This window comes from Lytechinus pictus, chromosome 2, assembly GCF_037042905.1.
Source record: "Lytechinus pictus isolate F3 Inbred chromosome 2, Lp3.0, whole genome shotgun sequence".
Classification (NCBI taxonomy): Eukaryota; Metazoa; Echinodermata; class Echinoidea; order Temnopleuroida; family Toxopneustidae; genus Lytechinus; species Lytechinus pictus.
The window spans coordinates 40,110,822-40,125,624 of NC_087246.1; the positions used below are offsets into that span (position 1 = coordinate 40,110,822).

General features: G+C 36.7%; 1 long non-coding RNA gene across 1 annotated transcript; it reads left to right on the forward strand.

Annotated features, from left to right (window-relative positions):
- The first annotated feature begins 1,446 nt into the window (after positions 1-1,446).
- LOC135153115 (uncharacterized) lies at positions 1,447-4,415 on the forward strand. Its single transcript, XR_010292594.1, has 3 exons — positions 1,447-1,883; positions 2,974-3,100; positions 3,642-4,415. It is a non-coding gene; the product is annotated as an uncharacterized LOC135153115 (long non-coding RNA).
- Positions 4,416-14,803: the final 10,388 nt, after the last annotated feature.

Consider the following 14,803-nt stretch of genomic DNA (forward strand, 5'->3'; position numbering starts at 1 on the left):
TTGAGATTTGGAGGTAAGCGATAAAAACACTTTAATAAATAATTTATAATTTCTTTTTCAAATAAACTTAAACCGCGATATAGCTCAGTCGGTAGAGCGGGGGTTTCGGATTCCGGTGACCCGGGTTCGATTCCCAAGTGGTGCGCTAGTGCCCTTTGGTAAGGCATTTATCCTCATTACCAGGTCCCTCGGAGAGGACCTTAAGCCGTTGGTCCCCTGGTTGCTTGCTCACAGGCATTCGTGCTTTCTTACTCTTAGCAGTCAGGTAAAACAACCTCGGTATAACATACGATCAAGATTAACATAGTGGACAAATATTGAAAGGTTTGGCGTAGTTTAGTCCCTCACATTCGTGTGATGAATGAAAACGTCAAAATGCACTATGAAATCACATGTGTTGTGCGAGGTTAGTATACTATTACTAACCTCGCATGTTGTGCGAGTGGGTACGGATGCGCCCCACTACCGTTCTTATAACATGCGACCACTAACATATTAATAATCATATGGGACTAAACAATTTTTTTGTCACTTTTACCTTTTGACGTTAGATCTAATACGAAGACCAATTTTAGTTAAATTAGCATATATAACGGCCATATCGTGAATGCTAACTCCAGAGCCATACAGTACCTGAATTTGGTTCAGCTCTGCTGCGCCTCGTTGTTTTTCAATAGTATAATATAGATTTATTTCGTTCAATGCGCCATACACAGCCACAAGTCACAGCTCGCTCGCGCTCTCTCGATCACATGCATGATCATTAAAGCATTGATTGGACAAATCTCGCACAAGGTTAAGGGACAATTTTTCGTTTACATGACGTTTAGTATTTTATAGTAGAGCGGATAAGCCGAACAATTGTGCAAATTATGAGTATGACTAAAGCATGAAACTTTCACAAGTATTAGTATAGTCCAGATTGGACCTTGTTGTTTGGAAGTGCCTTTTCCCAAAGCTAACATAGAGGGCACATGTCTCCCAATCTCTAATCAACGCCAATCCACTCATCTTCCTTTCATAAACCCAATAAAACATATCCTCCAATTAGCCGCCTAAGAGTAATGCGGATAATTCAATAAAAATTGCGTTCACAAACTCCATAAATTATTTTTACGAGCACCCGTCCTGAAAAAGGCGGATAATCGTCATGACAACTGGACACGCCCCCTCCAATGCGGTTGTGTTGGAAAAGGGTGACCTTGTGACCGCACCATGGCAATTATCCGCATTATTTGGAAATACGTTCATAAACTCAAAATCTTGTCCCGATGCCGCTATTATGCGGATAATAGCAGCATCAGAATAATGCGGATAACTCTTGTCCTCCTCTGATTTTACGACCAAATTATGCTGCTATTAGCCGCATAATTGTGTTTTATTGAGTTTATGAAAGGGGGAAGATGAGTGGATTGGCGTTGATTAGAGATTGCACAGAGATACGATCTTACGTATAAGCTCCCGAAGGGAGCTAGAGAGGGAACTCTTTCCGCGCGTTTTTATTTCCCATAGGTTTTGTACATAGCCAACATGGCTGCCGGCGGACAATTTGAAGGATGATTTTGGAGGGTCAATGTTTTATTCATGAGAATGACGTCAAAATACGCATAATGCACTTGTATGATTGGATTAAACGCTAATGTTTTATTCATGTTCTCATGCATTAAACATTTTTTTCCGTCCCACAATTCCCTACGATATCTGTGCGAAGTGTCGTTCTTTTGGACTCTGCGAATTTGAAGTTTCTGAAACGAAATAGCTAGACTAATTATCTGTTTATAGAATTGATGTTCGAAATTATGGTTTCTGAGTGAACTTCATTGGAGCGGAAAATCTTGGAGGGAACATCAATACTATTCTAATGACATTCCATAGGAATAAAAGTAAGTTACGCTCATTTTCATGTTTTGATCGATCTCACTTGCAAATTGTAATGTGTTTGCCGGGGTTCGGGGCTCATCCTGTATTACGCACTATGTAAACCTCAATTTCAATATTTCTTTTGCCTGACTTCCAAATAAGTGTACGTACCGGTACCATACGTGTGATCATTGAGTTTCTCAAAAATACTATATCTAGGACTAGGGGTCTATAGATCGATCTAGACATTCATCGGAATGCTTCATGTAGGTCCAAAGTAAACCTTTATTTCAGTTTTATTGTGATTAGACAATTATCAGGGGTAGATGTGGACTTGTTTCCGACCTCCTGTTTTTTAGTAACGACAAACTGTCGATTTTAGGCCTATTCAAATTTAGGTCAATGTAGGGATATGGTCAGAGCGGGATCCGGCCTTTGATATCGCCGGTGCTAGCCGGCTAGCGAGATTGTCGATGTAGTCATGGGGTATGAAAATAGCGGGGACGGACTAGGCCCAAACTTCAAGCTTGAAAGTTGAAGTTTAGGCCTAGTCCGTCCCCTCTATTTCATCTTCATATGAATAAGTATAATTCTCAGCAGTTTCTTTTATTCAGGAACGCTTTACTTCAGAATAATCAGTGTTGAAATACGATTGACTTAGCATTAATGTCTGTTATGTTAAGTGTTACTTGTCTTAGTCTTAGATTTGAATGAAATGGCGTAGCCTACCCTAGACCTAAATCAAGTCTATTTGAACAGGATACCCTGGGCCCGGCCTGGGGTGGTAATTTGAAAACGTTCTTATAGTGTTTACTTCATTCAAATGTGATGTGATTCTTAAGTTATACAGGCCCAGCATAGACCAGATTCAGCTATATACAGCTGTAGAAATATGTGGTTGGAATCATTTTACTTTTATAAACAGAGTGAGGTAAGCCTATGCCTCTATGTGATAGAGAATGAAGTTTCGGGTCCAGATAACTTTTTTGTTCTAGTTTGGAATATTCATTCATAGACCTGGGATATGGGCAGCTAGAAATTTTTAAAAATATTTTTTAAGAAGAGTAATTTTATTTATCTCTAAAACTCTCAAACCTAAATTGTCAATTGCAGATCCAATGGGACCAAGTTCTTAGCAGCTCACACCTAGTCAGAAGTACAAAATTGAGAACCATGCCGATCAGCAAGTGTTAGTTACAATCTAATGAGGAACAGGATATCTGAATGGAAAAATTGCAAGGTATGCTTACTGTTTTGATATTATACAGGCTGTATCTAAGCTCATCACCCCCCCCCAAAAAAAAAAAAATAAAATAAAACCAAATAAATGAATATTTCCCCTTTTTTGGGAGGGGGTGGGCTATGGCCAATTGTGCTGAAACATGATGCGATATCATGTAATGTTAAAGTTCCATTGTGAGTTAATATTTGTTTGAATTCAGATTCACCAGTATTTCCATTTCTAACACTGCATACTAATTATCCATATCTCCTGTCTATACATGCATTTGCATAAAAAACCCAAGATATTAACAGTTATCACAAAATTCTGATAAATATTTGAATTAATTTGCACTCTTTATTTTCGAAACATACTGTAGATAGTTATATTGATATATGAATTTATCTGGATGTGGGACGAAAGTGACTGCATGTGCTAAACTTGTTTTATCACTGAAGATATAAAATAGAGTTTACATCTTTTTTTTTTACTAAACTGGACTAGATGAGTAAAAATAATTTACAGCTTATTATGTTCTTTTCTCTTTTTTACCATGCAGGTTTCCCACTTCCTAAGCTGTTTAAGTACTGGTATCACAACATAAGTGCCAAGAAGAGATATGAAACGGTCTCAAAATTTTTGCTGGTGCCCCCCTCGATGCCGTGACCCACGGTACGCCACTGCAAGTCTTCATAAATTATGTAGGGTTATTAAGTTGCATTTATTGTTATCTTCATTTAAAAAAAATGTGAAATGGGTTACCACTGCAATAATATATAAATAGACTATATTTCAAAAATAGATTGAATTCTAACCACAGTGACAGTAGACAAATCAAATTTTGTTAATGATTCGCTAATGTATTGATTGGGGAAGGCACTCTTTAGGATTCTGGCATTGTGTCCCCCCCCCCCCCCCTTATGAGGAGTGCTCTCACATCAGTAGACTATTTCTTGTCAGCAAATTTGAAAGGAATTTACCAATTTTTTTGAGTGGCAAACTTTTGTGGAAGAAAATAAACGAATATCAAAGGTTTTTATGCTCTTTTATGGAATATTAACTATAGGCTCATCGAGATCCTTTGAATGAAATTTTAACAAACATTGTGCAATGTAGAAAAATGTACTTAATCCTATTTTTGTACATTTATATACCCACCCCATACTACCCTTACCCAGTAACAGCCATTTTTAGCTATGCATTGCCTTCACTTTTTAAAATACAATTTAATGCTTGGTAGATGCTAATTATTATTTTTATGTTAATGTCAATGTTTTAGAAAATGGATTCCTTAATAAACATGTTAATTTTGAATTGAATTTTTTTATCTTGGTAATTTTCATTTATCAATTAATTGTGATGATGTATTGCTTCTGAGCTGTTATGCACAAATGGCACAAGATGTTGCACTGTACTGAAATGTGATGATGCCACTGTTACATGAGATCAAACAGCAGTCAATTAAAATATTATTCAAGAAAAATAAGGATAAGAATGGGAAAGAAAGTAAATGACAGGAGAATTATTTGCTTGTATGCATATAGTTATGTCAGTTTCTGAGAGAGAGAGAGACAGACAGAAAGAGAGAGAGATTGGGGGGGGGGGTGAAAGTTCAGTTTGTTTTGAAAGAAGCAATTATAAGACCTTACTGTTCATAACGGGGGGGGGGGGCTAATTATTTCTCCAAATTTTTTAAACCTGCATATAAAATTCATTTTTTCTTTCCAAATGAAAATTACACCAGATTCATTTTCAGTTGAAAATAAAAAAAGAAATAGCCTACGATCGGTTTGCTCTCTTGCCTATTTAATTTTGAGAACCCCCTCCCCCCTAAAATATGGTATATACCTAGGTCATGATTATTGATGTTTGACATAGAAGTCGCCATTTAAAATTAAGTGCTCCGAGGACTGCTATTCATAATAGGACTTATATTGGAGACTACAATTATGGAAAAGAATTTGATTTGTTATTATCTTTGTTTATATTATGAAAAGAGGTTCATTTCGTTTTCTGCAATAAAAAGAAAAAAGGGTTCCAGAAACTTAAAGAGATGTCATCGTATATGGCAACATTTTCTTTGGGAACCTCCTCTGTAATATTTTTTAGCAAAGATCCTGGCCATTTGCAGCTAAAACAAAGCAAAGATACAGTAATAATCGTAACAAGCAATAACAAATAGATCATTAAAATAGATGAATAATAAAACTCTGAGGAGGAAAAAAACGAATGATCTGACATGATATAATCACTGACAGACACCATAAACGATATTAATCAGGTCGCGCATTATGCTAATTAGTGACAAAATACTAATTTACATATTTTTACGCTATGCACGAAGGACGTCCGTGACCACGCCTTCATTTCGCTGGTGTACCAAAACAGTGGCGGTGTCCATAGGCTTGTATACGAAAAATGGGAGCAGTGTGCACTTTTGACCCTCCGAAATTTTCTTCAATTCTGACCGGATGCAGAAGCGGAGTTTCACCCCCCTGAGAGATTGGGAGACATGTGCCCTCTATGTTAGCTTTGGGAAAAGGCACTTCCAAACAACAAGGTCCAATCTGGACTAGTATTAGTACGGTATATGTCGTAATGCCGATTTGTTATACCGAGATTCAAAATACCTGACTGCTAAGAAAGCACGAATGCATGTGAGCAAGCATGCAACCAGGGGACCAACAGCTTTATGTCTTCTCCGAGGGACCTGGTATATAATGAGGATTACCAAAGGGCACTAGCGCACCACTTAATCGAACCCGGTCACTGGAATCCGAAACGTACACCCGCTCTAGAAATACCAAAATAGGTCCAATTATGATGAATGGGAATTGCAACATACTTTGATCGAGTCAACTTCTAGATCGAGTCATAAATGAGCCAAAAAGTCAGATGAAAGGAAACACATCTAATATAAGAGTATACCACCAGGAACTCGTTTTCTAGCTCCTCTGATTGATGATCATGCTCCTTTTTTTTCCCCGTTTTTCTTTTATTTTCCCGGTGAAATCCGCCAGGGGGGGCAACTTGCCCCCCTGCCCCCCCCCCCCGCCTGTTACGCCACTGGCTGTACACCTTCCAATCAGGCAACGGCTTACGACAATCATATATTGATGACTTCATAATTCCTGCCAAACTTGAAAACTGCTTCTTTGACCTTCTTATTGAGCACGATGATCCTCTAAACACCTCTGACCACACACCAGTTAAAGTGACATTTTCACTACCTCTATCAGCCAAATATCAAGTAGATCATGGTATATCTTTTTTTAAGCAGGTATTTCTGCAGTTATTAATAAATCAAAATTACAAATTTATAACAATGATATAACATCAAATGATAAAATTACAAAGGTGACAAATGCATAGTAGTTAAGTTGATATAGACATAATTCATGTAAACAATAACAAATAAATTTAAATGCAGAGGCCAACTATATATCGTAAGCTGAAAGCTTGAAATAATAGCAGCCAGGGGAAAGGAGAAGGCTACATGAAAACCATGATAGAAATACCTGGTCTTTATTATTTAAAAGTGATGTCACTTATATTGCTTGAATATAATAAAAGGAAAGGGGGGAGAAAAAGGGGCAAGATGAAGTGTGTGCAAGTGAGTGCGTGTGCAGGTGAGAATTTATAAGTATTTTGATAAAAGGTACCTCTTCGAAGCTTTAAATTATATTTAAGAGATGCAACTTGTTTGATATCATTCGGTAGGTTGTTCCAAACATCTGGGCCGTGATGCCGTATTGTTTTAAGAGCGATTATTAGTTTTGGATTTGTTAAATGAAAGTCAGATGAATGTCGAGTAGGGTATGAATGAATGTCTCTATTATAGACAAAAATATTTCGGAAGGGTGTTGGTATAGTGTCGGAGGTAAATTTGTACATGAAAATAGCAGTTTGATAAGTGTGAATATCGTAGATCTTCAATGTTTTAAAATCATGAAATATAGGATCAGTACGAGCGAGATAATGGGAGTGATGACAAATGCAAAGTGCTTTTTTTTTAAGGCGCAATATTGAATCTATTTTGATTTTGTTACTATTTCCCCATACAATATTACAGTAAGATATATACGATAAGATAAATGAATTATAAAGCATAAGTTGCGATCTTTGAGTGATATAATATTTTAATTTATACAAAATGCCTATGCCTCTTCCTACCATCATGCTTATATTACGAATGTGACTACTCCAAGTTATGTTGCATCGATCACATACCTAAAAATTTAGTTTCTTGTTTTTCATTAATGGGTATATCATTGATATAAATATTATCGCGAAATGTATGTTTAGAATTAATGTGTTTGAAGTACATGAAATTTGTTTTATCTATGTTAAGTGAAAGTTTATTTGATTTAAACCATATTGATAATTTCTTTAATTCTTGATTGAGAGTTGCAACAAGTATGTTTAAGTTGTTGTGTGAATAAAATATGTTGGTGTCATCTGCGAATAAAACATATGTAAGTAAGGGTGATGTGTTCACAATGTCATTCATATATATTAAAAACAATAAAGGGCCCAGGATTGAACCCTGTGGTACTCCACATATTACGGGGCATATAAACTGGCCAGCAAAAGAAAGTACCCACTTCTTTCAAAGGCTGCACACAAAAATTAACCCCAAAGAAATAAACAATTTTGTACACAGGTATGGTGCTATAATCATTAGTAATCATATACCCAACAGGAAGTGATTATCTTTATTACAAAGAAATAAAATGACATGTACAGCATCTTGGTCACTGAATCAAAAGTCACAAAATGTAACAGAATGAGCCGTGCAGGTTTTACACAAAAGTCAATGTCAAAGGATGAAATAAACCAAACACATATCCATAGAAGGAATAGACTGAGGTGGTGCAGAGAGCATAGCCGCTGGACCAGAAGACAATGGAATGCAGTATTGTTTTCAGATGAATCCAGGTTCTGCGTCAATACAAGTGATGGACGGGAGCGTGTGTGGCGCAGAGCAGGAGAGCGATATGCAGAATGTTGCATTCGTGAAGTTGATCGGTGGGGTGGACCTTCTGTGATGGTGTGGGCAGGCATATCAGCCAACCATATGACTCATCTGGTTATCCTGGCAGGTAATCTGACAGCTCAGCGCTATGTTGATGAAGTACCGGGATGAAGTATTGAGTATTGAGACCCCATCTGCTCCATTTTCATGGTGTGCATGCTCTCCTGACCTCAATCCCATTGAGCATCTGTGGGATGAACTTGGCAGACGGGTGAGATCAAGGAACAGCCTCCTACCAATCGGCAAACATTGATCCAAGCTCTGCAGGAGGAATGGACAGAACTTCCCCAGGACTACGCCAGACAACTTGTCCAAAGCATACGTCAGAGATGCCTGGAATGTGTCCAGGCACGAGGAGGACATACACATTATTGAACATTGTTGTTTGTGCCCAGGACCAAAATCCAGTTAAAACCAATTAGGGCAAAACCAATTGAAACCAGTTGGCCAACTGGTTTCAATAGGGAAATTGGAACAACTGGTTCCAATTGAAAACCAGTTGCCAATTGGTTCCAGTTAAAACCAACTGGTTCCAATTGAAAACCAGTTGCCAATTGGTTCCAGTTAAAACCAATTGGGCAACTGGAACCAGTTGGCAATCGGTGTCAATTGGTTCCAGTTGTTCCAATTTCCCAATTGGAGGCAACTGGTTTCAATTGGTTCCAGTTGAAACCAATTGGAGGCAACTGGTTTCAACTGGAACCAGTTGAAACCAATTGGTTTCCAACTGGGTCCAATTGGAATGAACTTAATTAGTTACAAATTAATTAGCATTTGCACTAACTATTGCTCATATGTCAACACAGAAGCAGTATTATATGTCTATTGATACCAATGTAAAGGGCATTGATAAAATACAGACTTTCATATGTATATATTATATGGAAGATCTTCAAATATATGTATTTTTATTTGATGTAATTTGGTAACAGTTAGTGGTGTACTAATTATCCTTTAATCTGTTTTAATTATAATCTATAACATTTATGAACATGGTTTTCACTGCTAAGTATTCTAAATACTTATCTTTAAAAAGTGTGGCACTTGAAATTGAAAAGAATTAAATAGATACATTGTTAATGATGATGAATCTCATAAAACATTAATCTGTGCACACTGGCAGATAATATGCAAATTAACTGGTTTCAATTGGATCCAGTTGGGTAACTGGAAAATTTCCAATTGGAAACCAATTGGAAATCATTTCCAGTTACCCAACTGGTTCCAGTTTTATTTCCAGTTACCCAACTGGTTCCAATTAGAATTCATTTCAAATTACCCATCTTTCCAGTTCGAAGTCATCTCCAGTTACCCAATTGGTACCAGTTAGGATTTCCAGTTACACAACTGCATGGTTCTATCAAGTTAGGATTTCCAGTTACCCAACTGGTTCCAGTTAGAAATCATTTCCAGTTGGAAGTCATTTCCAGTTACCCAACTGGTTCCAGTTAGGATTTCCAGTTGCCCAACTGGTTCCAGTTGGGATTTCCAGTTACTCAACTGGTTCCAGTTAGAAATCATTTCCAATTGGAAGTCATTTCCAGTTACCCAACTGGTTCCAGTTAGGATTTCCAGTTACCCAACTGGTTCCAGTTAGAAATCATTTCCAGTTGGAAGTCATTTCCAGTTACCCAACTGGTTCCAGTTAGGATTTCCAGTTGCCCAACTGGTTCCAGTTAGAAATCATTTCCAGTTGGAAGTCATTTCCAGTTACCCAACTGGTTCCAGTTAGGATTTCCAGTTGCCCAACTGGTTCCAGTTAGGATTTCCAGTTGCCCAACTGGTTTCAATTGGTTTCAACTGGAAATTGTTAAATTCCAGTTAAAACCAATTGAAACCAGTTGGAAATCCAACTGGTTTCAATTGGATTTTGGTCCTGGGTGTGTGGTTTATTACATCCTTTGACATTGACTTTTGTGTAAAACCTGGACGGCTCATTCTGTTACATTTTGTGACTTTAGATTCAGTGACCAAGATGCTGTACATGTCATTTTATTTCTTTGTAATAAAGATAATCACTAAGCTTCCTGTTGGGTATGTGATTACTAATGGATATTGCACCATACCTGTGTACAAAATCGTTTATTTCTATTGGGTGAATTTTGTGTGCATGCAGCCTTTGAAAGAAGTGGGTACTTTCTTTTGCTGGCCAGTTTTATTAGATGATTTGGATTTGACATTAACATATTGGCGTCTATTAGCTAAATAATCTTTAAACCAAGATAGTACGATCCCTCGGATTCCATATGTCTTTAGTTTACTCAATAATATACGATATGGTCCATTGTATCGAAAGCCTTCGATAAATCCATAAAAACCCCAATAGTGTGCTCCTTTTTTTTAAATTGAATCAGTTATTTTGTCATATAATTGTAAAATTGCATAATCGGTTGAATGGTTTTTTCTGAAACCATATTGATTGGGGATTAATAATTTGTTAGTGTCCAAAAATGAGTATAAACGATTGTAAACAATTTTTTCAAGTATTTTGGAAATGCTTGGTAACAGTGAAATAAGGCGGTAGTTTACAATCCGGCATGGCCTGGGTCATCTTTTTTATATATTGGAATAATTTTGGCAAGTTTTAGCGATTCAGGAAAAACACCTTGAGAGAGAGACAGATTGAAAAGATGACAGCCCGCGAGACCGAAGGTTCACGAGACCGAGGGTCCGCGAAACCGAAGGCCTGCCAGACCGATTTTTTTCCTTCATCTGTTGCCACGGTCGAGTGGTTTAAGGCGCCTCGTTGCAGCGGCGTAACAGGTGCCTGTTATCAGAGGGGAGGCAGAGCCAAATATTTCCCAGTAATTCCGTCTAGAATTAGTGGCATAACTAGGATTTTAGTTTAGGTGGCAGTAGTGAGCACGGGAAGGCTGTGTTTCTTGCCAGTTAAAGTTCAAATGTATACATTAGGGCATGAAATTAGAGTAAGGATAGTCCGAAGTATATGAAGTTATCTTTTTTTTTTAATTGGTCGCGCAATTACTTCTGGTCGGGTCGGCTCCGGGCGGGTAAAATCTTTATATCAATTAATTTCTGCCGTCACCTCCATATAGGCAACTTATCCCGCTTTTCAGCTCATTACTAAATAACAATAATTTGGGGCAAACGGGTTCCTAATTTAAAAAGAGGAAGGTATAGAATATTCGTGTTGTATTAAATAAAAAGAGTACAATATTTTTTATCAAATTCTACTAAACTTCATGTCATTTCCCTACACATTAATCTCCTGTCCTGTTTTGCGCCCTAATTAAGTTTGAAATTTTGAATGACACTTAAATTTCTTTATCATTAAGTGAACTTAAAGCGGAAGTCATGAAATTGTCTGATGTTCTCTGTAAGAAAATTGATGCCATCCATATCAAAATTTCAGATATTGAAACATCACTGAAAGATACTAGCGACCGTGCCTTGAATATCGAGCAACATGTAATCCCTAAGCTACGCAACGACCATAAAGCTGAGGTGGCAGCGTTAGAGAAAAAAATTCTGATGATGGAAATCTATCAACGTAAGGGCAACCTACTATTCTATGGAGTGGAGCAAACAAGGGAAGAAAATGTCTACGAGAAACTTAAAAATGTCTTCATGGATGTGGGCCTATCTAGAGAAGAAGCTGCGGGGATCATGATCATCAACGCTCATCGACTTCCACGGAGAGCGCGAAACACCGATGGATCACCAGCACGCGACCGAGGACCGGAGCCCATTATCGCTAAATTTGTACTCATGAGGGATCGCCAGCGCATTCTCGACGCTTACATAGCACGCAACAAAAACGCAACTGATGGCGACGATCTAAGGGCAAGTCAAGGTGCATCTGGTGGATCAACGCGTAGGAGGATCTCTGTGAGGACCGACCTACCACCGAGCATGAAATTCCATCGTGGGAAATTAGCTAGTATCGCATATCGCCTTCGAAAGGAAAACAACATGTCTACGAAGATATTTGTACAAGGTACTGAAGTCATTCTCAAGTTTAAGGGGAAAAATGAGCGAGAATGGAAAATATACAACGATGAGTAAATTCAAATCGCGACGTGAGAATCAGTGTATTCGATTGGAAGTCTTCTTACGATACTAGGCGTGATTAGGAACGATACAAAACAGGACATCAACAGTAAGAAACCTATAATTCATCATCCTTCATTATTTTTAATGTACATGAGTTATCCCTCAAAAGATACTGTCTGTAAGAGATGTCCAGACTTCTGTACCTAAATCAGACAATTGATTTGTAACGACGTTCTAAAATCTGTTGGCATGATATAACAATAGTACTGAACTGATGTCAACTTCTAAACACTTTAATTTTACAATGAAAAAAATATATATAATACAAAAGTAATAATCTCGTTTGTTTTTCTTCAGTGAAATCATGATCACATTCACATGTAGGCCTACTTCAGTGATGTTATGCCTCAAAATATTGGCCAAAATGTTTACAATACTTTAGATTTCCAGGCATCATATGCCTAAATCATTTCATTGATATCATGGATAACAGTTGTTTTTATGTAACAAATGGATATACTTACTTCTTCAAATAGATTCCTTGAGAGCTCTTATAACGCTTTAAATACCACTTACATTTTCACTATGATAATGCACTCACACAACATGCGAGGTATAATGAAGCATTTGCATTCTGAATCTGAATGTCATTATTTATACTGCATGTGCTTGAAATGAAAGTCTCTCAATATCAAAGCGCAACGCGACTTTTTTAATGCGTTTCTGGTAATGAAACTTGCTATGTTCAATTTAGCCAAAAAAAAAATCAAACGTGATTAAAACATTTTCCGCACAGCTTTATAGTCGCAAATATTATAATCGGCCTACAATGTGTATGTGTCACAGTGTCACAGATTTGTTTTTTCTATTTCTTCTTAATGAAGTATCATATAACTTTGTTATCACCGAATACATTTTACTGATATGTCTCAGAAGACATATATACACTGTACACATCATGACTTCAGATTTCGATTGTGCAAAACCTTTTTCCCTTGCTAATATGTTTGTTACATTTATCACCATAATTGAAGAAAATTGTACGTTCGATATGTTGAGACTTTCGATAAAACTTCGAATAAACTTCACTGTAATCATATTTACAGACATTTCTTTTTATTTTCTTAAGGAGAGTGAGATACTCAGCTTCTATACTTATTCATGACTCTCATTTTAAAATATACAAAAATGAACATGCTATTTTTTTTTCTCTTGTATTTCCACGATGCCTTTATAATTCCGTTGTCTGTTTGTTATTAACCGAAATCTTTTCCATACTCTCCTCCGAAGTTTTATGAAGTTAAAACTGTATTTTCTACGATTTTTTTTTTCTTTTTTCTAGAACAGGTTGCCTTACAAACACATTCCTATAAAAATATCGCTATAAATATTGTGGTCAATGCAAATGAGTTTATAAATACGATTGTATTTTTAACTTCACCTTGCCATTTTCAGAGCTAATGTTGGATCTCATTTGGTAAATAGAAAACCCAGTGTAATAGGGATCTCATTATTGTATCTTCGATACAAAACACGTCTATGCATTTTGCTTTTTATCTCCTTATATTCCAAATCAAACCATTTGTAATGTTTTGGTTGTTCAAGTGCACTGCAAAATTCTTAATACCTTTTTTTTTTCGATCTCATTATAATACATATTCAGTTTTTGATGAATAGGCTACAATTACAGCACGTGAATGTGTCGGATTCCTATGCAAATGTGATCCATCTTGCTCGTCTTACATGTCTTATGAATTCAAACAGGAGACCTTGTTATATAAGGAGACCTTGTTATATACGTTGTTCCCCTGCTTTTATTATGTAAAAGTAAATATTTCTATCATCATTGGTTTACATGCGCATTTCTACATTATACCAATGCGAATGAGATTATTCAGCTGTTACATTTCAAAAGCGACTTGCCCTTTTCAGAGTCAAAATTCCTCATTTGGTACAGGGTCCATTTCTATTTGCCCTATTTTAACATAAATTCCTGCATGACAGTGATCTCATATAATTGCGTCTCCGATACGTTTTGTCACCTCTGCTTGCTATGCATTTTTCTCTTTATTTCTTCCCATTTGAAATCAAACCATTTTGGCATTGTTTATTGTCAGATGTATTGCAAAAAAATCTTAATTGCACTCAGATGACATTATTCATAGGTTCTGTTTTTTATGAATAGGTTACAATTTACAGCACGTGGATATGTCGAATTCCTATGCAAATGAGGATCTTTAATGCTCGTACCTATACACTGCTATGCTTAATAGAAACCTTGTTTTACCGTTCATTCGCCCCTACTTTTTGTACATCAATGTTAACTTATATTGCTCTTGACATTCTCTATCATCTATTGCCTCACATTCCAACCACATTCATTTGTCAATGACATCTTTTTCTTCTTTTTTTTTCTAAGAGGGCATGATTTTTTTTTTTCCATTCCAAAATGCTGTTTGACGCCAGTTTACGAATGTACAGGATTATTATATTTCCCTTATTCGTCAGCATGAATCTGATTACATCATGTGCATCTATTGTATGGGTTTTTTTTAATGTACTAGTATTAGTTCCATCAGCGTCTATAAATTTCTTCCACATAATTCCTTATATATCTATTTTGCCTCCCAAAATGTTCTTCCGAGGCTCCAGTAAGCTGTAATATGCATATA